Source organism: Geospiza fortis, unplaced genomic scaffold (genome assembly GCF_000277835.1).
Source record: "Geospiza fortis unplaced genomic scaffold, GeoFor_1.0 scaffold95, whole genome shotgun sequence".
NCBI lineage: Eukaryota > Metazoa > Chordata > Aves > Passeriformes > Thraupidae > Geospiza > Geospiza fortis.
Window position 1 is genome coordinate 4,859,738 of NW_005054333.1, and position 7,222 is coordinate 4,866,959.

Genomic DNA, 7,222 nt, shown 5'->3' on the forward strand with positions numbered 1-7,222 from the left:
CACACGCTGACTACTGAAACTAATGGAAATTAAGGACTTAACCTGCTGGGAAATTGCATAACACCCATATACTGAAACAAGGCAAAGGAACTCAGAGCAAGGTTTACCAAAACGAAGAGAACTATTTGTACTTGCCACTTTTCCTACAAATTTTTAAAGGCCATTCCCTCTTCATGAATTCCAGTGTAATCTCAAAGTTCTGGAGGTTTGATCTCCTCTTTACCCCTGAAGTGCATGCACTTCTAGTGACTCATAAGACACTCCCTGCAAAATTCTTGGGGTAAAAAAAAAAAAAAAAGAAAAAAAGTGAGTTTATGCCCAAATGATTTGGAAGTAGGAAAAAAAAAGAGTATCAGAGCAGCAGGTGCACATATTAGGAAGGAAGCAGCACAGTAAGATGGATGGACTGGGATATTCTTGTACCTCTTGTTGCCCTGAAGGGTCAGCACTTCTCTACAAGAACATTATAGCTTCAACAAAACTTGGGCTCAGAATGGACCTCTGTTTTCCGTAATTTAGAGGTAGTATCCCAAAAGATAACATCATACATGAAAGAAAGTAAGTGTATTTTGTGATCTTTATTCTCCCTCATTCTCTCAAAGCACACAATATGCTGAGTTGGAAATCCTCCCTGAGCAGGAAAAAAAGGAAGCTGAGACTTCCTTCTTCACACTGATTTATCCTGGTTAGAAATGCTGGCATACCGCTCCTCCAACCGCAGCTGAGGGACTTTTGCGGCAAAGGCAAAGCACTGCAGAGAGCAACAGGAAAAAGGATGCATCAGAGCTACACCTTGCTGCAACTCCTACCACCATCTCTAATCACGGAGACTGAGACAAAAGGCAGACAACCATGAAGATGAAGCAGTACAACCGGAACAAAATCTGAAAATCTTAGGAGGGAAAGAAAAGAAACAAAATCCCAAAACAAAACAAACACAAATCAAACAAAACCCCTGAGTTAACTGCAGGCAAAATGGCAATCCAAGAATCCATGAAGAAAAGAATGTCTTCCAGATAATCCTTTCAATTAGCAGCCTAAAGTAACCGATTCAAGTGCCAGTTTCCCGAAGTACTTTAAATCAGCATAGCACTTTAAATCAGCATGCATATTTTAATTATTCTCAAAGTTGCAAGCCGAAGCCAGGAGCAGCATTAGAACTTGGAGCTACAAACAGTTCCTGAATGATGATCTGACACTAGGTCTGCCTTTCACAGACATATAAACAGCTTGGTTTTCTTCACTGTTGGTTGTCTAAGAAAAGTACTGCCAAAACCTACCAATGTGGATACAACCTTGTCCAGTGGTACCACAACACTGACATCCATCTGGCAACAAAACAATGAACTAAGGCACTCATCCACTCCAAAATAAAATCATGTCTCTATCCTGTATACCTGTATTTCAAAATCAGTCATATATAAATTAAAGGATTGACTGCATGAAACAAAAGGAGCAAAGATAAAAAAGAGCTACAGAAAATGCATTATATGTTCCATAATATAGCAAAGTTACACTTTACTACTTAACTAGCATCAGACGTCAGTTTGAATACTGATCCTTCTCCATGGAAACTAGCCCATACTTACAAAACATCCTTCTTGAATTTTGTTGCAAAGTTCTCCTCTTTACTCATTCCCAGAAAAACCAAGAGATTATATTAACATACAACACAAAAATTAAATGGTCTATAATGCAAAGGAATGACTTGTACATGCTCTGAAACAACCTCAGCTTATCAGGAAAACAAGGCATACCTAAATCCTTAAAAGCTTATTTCACCTTACAGCACTGTCACTTCTGCCAGTCAATTGGCCCATGAAAGACTGGCACATATTCATCAGCATTTTTCTAGCCTGCCCAATTTTTCCAGCCTCCTAAGCCACTAGAAACGATTGCCGGGCAAATTTAAACCTATCCTGCAGAGATGATTTGTGTACCTTCTAGTTTTGAAAAATGTACAGGACAGATGATGGTAATTATTTGTAAGAGAAAAAGAAAGCAGCAGGTCCATCAGGCATTTTTGGTAGTTATTAATAAGCAGTTTGCGGATGCAAAGAATACAGAAAACCAAAGCCTAAGAGAAACCCAAAGATTGATTCAAAGATCAAACATACTTTTAAGAATAAAGCCAAGAAAAATGCAATGAAAAGAATATTATTAAGATACAGTCCAATAAAGTCACCTCTTTAGTCATATATTTCGAAAGACAGAACCAAGGCAGTAGTTCCTCAGTGATACTCTAGAGACCTAGTCTCTAATGCCCCCATATATTAGGAAGGTAGGCCTGATAAGTGGGAATTTTACTCCAACTATTACTTACTACCACAATATGTATCAGTTCCTCACTTTCAAATTATGATAAACAACAACATGACACTGTGCATTCAAGAGCAGGTCTGGTTTTGCAACCAGATAAACTGCATAAAAATAAGAATAAGTGATTTATCAAGACAGAGCTTAAAAAAAAAGCCATACACAGTCCTTGAGGCATACATCCAATTAAAGAGTAAGTGGGAAAAATCTTGCTATAGAGCAGACAGAAATCAGGACAGTAAAAATAAAAGCTGACATTAATAATAACTATAAAATAATTATACAGTACAAAATTGGAATTTATTACTGTCTCAGTGGAAGTACAAAAAGTTTATGAAATTGTTAACAATTTAAAATTACCATAGTAAAATTACATCTGTACAAGAAATTACTATTAAATTCATGGCAACAAACATCTCTCAGTACAGAGAGGGTACTGTATCAGTAAACAAAAGCTGCCTCTAAATATGCAGAGTGATACCTCATTGCAATAGCCAACAAACATTTCAGGAAGATTAGAATCACTGGGCATTATAGAATATCAAGAAAACAATTTCCACAGTAGCATCAAACTCCATTCTATTATTTTCCCCTTTTTTGCATCTGTTTACAGAGTGCACCCTCTGGCCCATTTACCTCTGTGACCTCCAAAATATTTTGTTTTCTAATTTTCCAACAGAAAGCTTTGAGCATCACTCAGCTGACAGGAATCAATTGTGCTGACCGTTCTGAGAGCAGACAGGCTGGTTCTATGTTATTTGGAAAACCCTCAGCCATTTCTGTGAAGAAATGCAAATGGGAAGTCTAAAGAATGACTGACATACAGCAAAACAGTACAGAACATACTCACTAGACAATTAACTGTAAAAGACTGAGACAATGAAGTAAGCACCTAGAAGCCCAGGAGCTCACATGCTGAGACTTTTTGGAATGCCAAAAATGATGTTTGTATTCTGGTAATTTGAAGTCTTAGATGGTTGTTGGTTTGGCAGTAGATGAAAAATCTACATGAGGTGCAGCTGGCAAACAGGTACCCAAAGAAGTGAAGTGTTTACACAGAGCCCTGATTAAAACTGGTGTGTAAGGAAGAAGCACATTCCTCATATTTTTATGGGTACAAGAGTTCTCAAGAAGAGGCCAATGAGACTACTGTCCTGTACTGGCACATCTATACTGGTGACTGTCCTTTGGTTCCCAGGTTCACTCCAGACAGCTGCACAGTGCCGTAAAAAAGCAGGATATCCCACTTGGAACCAACCATTAACAGCAATGCCAGTTCTCAGACAAGTGAAACCACATTTAGCTGTCATTTAATAAAATTTACCCTCAGCACTTCAAGTATTCCTATTATTACTGCTGTAAAATTTGGTCAATAGAAAAATATCACAGCAGAGAGGGAAAAGAGGATCTGTACTGACAAAACATCAGCAATGCCTGACATAACACAGCCCACCAAAACTGATGAAACTCAAGGATCTTTCCAGACTGCATCACAGATGAGTAGATAGAACAGACCATTTATATTAACAGCTCCTAGACTCACATGAAAATATCAATACTATAAAACATCCTGCTATCTTAAGAACAGGTAAGAAGACATACTTCCAAGCAAAAAAAAGGCTGTCCTATCACTATGAAGGCTGCTGGGCTGTAGGTTTTAGCAGTTCTATATCGCTTTCAGAGCATGCTGCCAAAGGAGTCTGCTTTTGTGTCTTTTCCAGGACATCTATCTTTATATCTTCTCCTACAGCATGTGTTCCTTCATTCTCTGCTTCTACATGCCCAAGACTTGCAATTACCTTGGCACACTGAAAAAAAAAAAAACCCACCAAAAAATTTTTGCCTTATTGCTAGCCGCCTCTTAGGGAACACCTTTAATGGATATTCCAAGTGAAAGAAACATGAAGTTTAAGGGAATAGCAAAAATGGGTAACTACCAAAAATACCTACCCTTCCACAAAGAAAGAAGAAAAATCTTGTGTGCTCCTAACAGCTCCCATCTCTCAACACAGCCAAAGGAAATATGGGCCAACAAAAGTCACAGCTCATCAAGCAGACACAGTGCTGCTGCTGACGAGCTGCTGGGACTACCTCAAACATATCTTACACCAGGAAAGGTTTTACCTCCTACAGGCTTCTAAGAACAGCACCAATTTGTCTTGTAGATGAACTTCGAGTTGAGAGCACAAACATACTGCTTTCAACTTGAAAACCCACACAGCAAGCTTACAGTGGCCCTGGTATAAAATTATCTGACAGCCCAAACACTAGACCACCTTTTGCAAGTATTTTAGAAATACTGGAAAGCTGTTTCTATTTAAATGCATGCATTCCTATTTTAACTGCTTTTCACACTTTCTACCAATAATTATTTTCATTTTGCATTGTGTCTAAGAAGTCTTCTAAAGTACCTTAGAGTATCTTTTTTTTTTCAACACCTTCCCCCTTTATTTTGCCTACTACTGTCACTGAATGCTTCTAAAATAAACCAACCATTTAAAAACAGAAATTCTTTGTTCCTTGCCTGTGGGCAGTCAGCCAAGATTCAAGATTTTGAGAGGGGAAATGGCTTGGCAAGAAAATTAAAGCAAGCAGATATCAATAGGAACAGTATATCAATAGGGACAGTATGCTACACTTGCTGAACTTGCCCTCCTCCCACTGGGCCCATCTGGGCCCCAAAACATTTCTCCATCTCTGTATCAGATTCTTTAAAATAATAATAGTGAAAAAAATATTTTAAAAAAAATCTCAGCTTAATTTTCCCTGGCACACTTTTCTCTATTTTCTCTTCATGCTTTATTGCCACCATTCAGGTCACTGTAGGACCCTTGCTCCTTGAGAAGAGTCCCTTATGACAGAGCACAAGGCACTTTCTTGGCTTCTCACTTCCCAGCAACACTGCCATGATTTATTAATTGCAGGCTACGACAAGTACCCCATAGAATTCCCTTGTGAAATTTCACAGCTGTCCTTGTATCGCTCTTTCCAAAGCCCCTGAGACTCCAAAACTTCCTCCTGAGATGTTTAGCTAATTTTGACTAGTTTTACAGAGTCCCAAGCCTACAAGATGATGTATGTACGTTACATTTTCATTGAACGTTTTAAAGAGACCTAAAAGGAAGGCAGGTATCATTAAAGAAAATAAAGAGAGAAGGGGGGAGACAGCTAACAAAGTGACAGCTGCAATGGGGGAGAGATTGCCACTGCTCACACATGCACACAGTGCACCACACAAACACTATTCCTGTAGAACAGCAACAAAAAAAGCACTTGTTCCACTGGGGACAATTTAACTTGCCTGATTTTCTTTCAAGAAACTCATTCAACTCAAACTGCATATGAATTTGTCCACCAAAATTATGTTTCTATGGCAAAACTGCAATACAGACAAGGCTTTGTATTCATGCTCCTTCCCAGAAGGCTGACCCAGGTGAAGATTTCAGAAAAATACCACTGGAGGAAATATTAAAGACAAGTGATTTCTTCTACATCTTTTCTTCTACAATCTTACTTCTAGACTGACTTGTCAGCTCAATGTAGCATAGTAATGCAGTATGACAGATGTTAGTTAACTGTAACACCTCAGTGGTGTGCGCTGCAAAATACTTTATTCTTAACATTAAGGAAAAGGTACCCAGAAATTTAACTGGATTATTTATAACATATTTCTTCAGTATTACGGAAGAAACCAATTTCATTGAAATAAGTTTTACATTCCCCTGTCTACAACTCTAGTTTAGGCCCTATTTTACATGGGCAAAGTACCCATTCAGTTCCGAGCAATCCAAAATTAATCTTTTAAATTACATACACAAATGCCAATATACCTATTTTCTGTAAAGTTTATAAAGGTTTTTTAGTAAACCATTGAAGAAAATATAAGATGCTGTTATTAATAATGTTCAGTTGAGAAAACTCAGCTCATAAAATGCCACAAATTATAAATCACAGGTGAAAGAGGTTGTTAATAAACAAATAGCATATGAAGTACATTTTATCAGTAAACTTGTACCAGGAAAAACAGATTCATTTGAGTGACTGAACCTCACAGATTTTTGACAGCTACTGGAAAATGACTATTTTTGACACTTAACTAGTTTTCAGATACGTTGACTACACAGCTGACAATTTTAGCTGACAGAATGCATTTATCCTACTTACAGTTAGGCAAGATACAAGAACTACTCCCCTTTACTATTCTCGAAAAAGGTACCAGTGATCATGAACTCCAGGGGAAATATCTTACTTCTAGCAGCTAAATGACATCCAGTCCCCCAGGATACAACACAATTTGTGATTAGCTGATACCAATGCCTCCTTCAAGGAGATAACAGCCAAAAGGAGTCTCTAAAAGCAGATACTACAAAAGCTTTAGAAAGAAAAAGCTGTGGGGGCTGAGGAGGAGGAGGAAAGGAAGTACCTTTACTTCCAACTGTAAAAACCTTTAGGAAAAGGACCAAAGGAATTCCAGCATAATTGCTTAACACTCTGGAGCTCTTGAGTACCTATTAAATAGCTATAGATTTTAACACCTAAAATACCAAAAAGAGGCTTTATACACATGGGTATCTGCAGTGAAAACAGGAACATAGGTAACAATAAATTTCTACATTTGGTCTAAAACTGCAATCACACTGCTTGTAGCACTAACAGAAGATGCTACTCACTATCTAATATCATCTTCATATTGTCTCCTTTCTCTGATATTTCTTCCAAAATTAATACTACGTTACAGTTGGGACAAATCACATGCACACTAGGACGTACATCACGTTCACATTCTCAGGGCTCTCTTAAAATAAAAAGTTGCAATTCCTACAGAGATCACTTTTCACAGTGAAAAAACACATCCGTCTGCCACCAGTTCACCCACTGCGGGGGGGGGGGGGGGGGGAAAAAAAAA

General features: G+C 38.1%; 1 protein-coding gene across 3 annotated transcripts in view; it reads right to left on the reverse strand.

The window, feature by feature from the left end:
- CCDC126 (coiled-coil domain containing 126) overlaps positions 1–7,222 on the reverse strand; it is a 15,416-nt gene that overhangs the window by 7,282 nt on the left and 912 nt on the right. The window contains exon 1 of one of the 3 annotated variants that reach the window (XM_031057672.1): positions 4,267–4,286. The exons of the other annotated variants lie outside the window; for them this stretch is intronic. The gene's annotated coding sequence lies outside the window, so the exon portion shown is untranslated. Of the gene's footprint in view, positions 1–4,266; positions 4,287–7,222 lie in introns of those variants that run through there. 3 annotated transcript variants of the gene reach the window in all.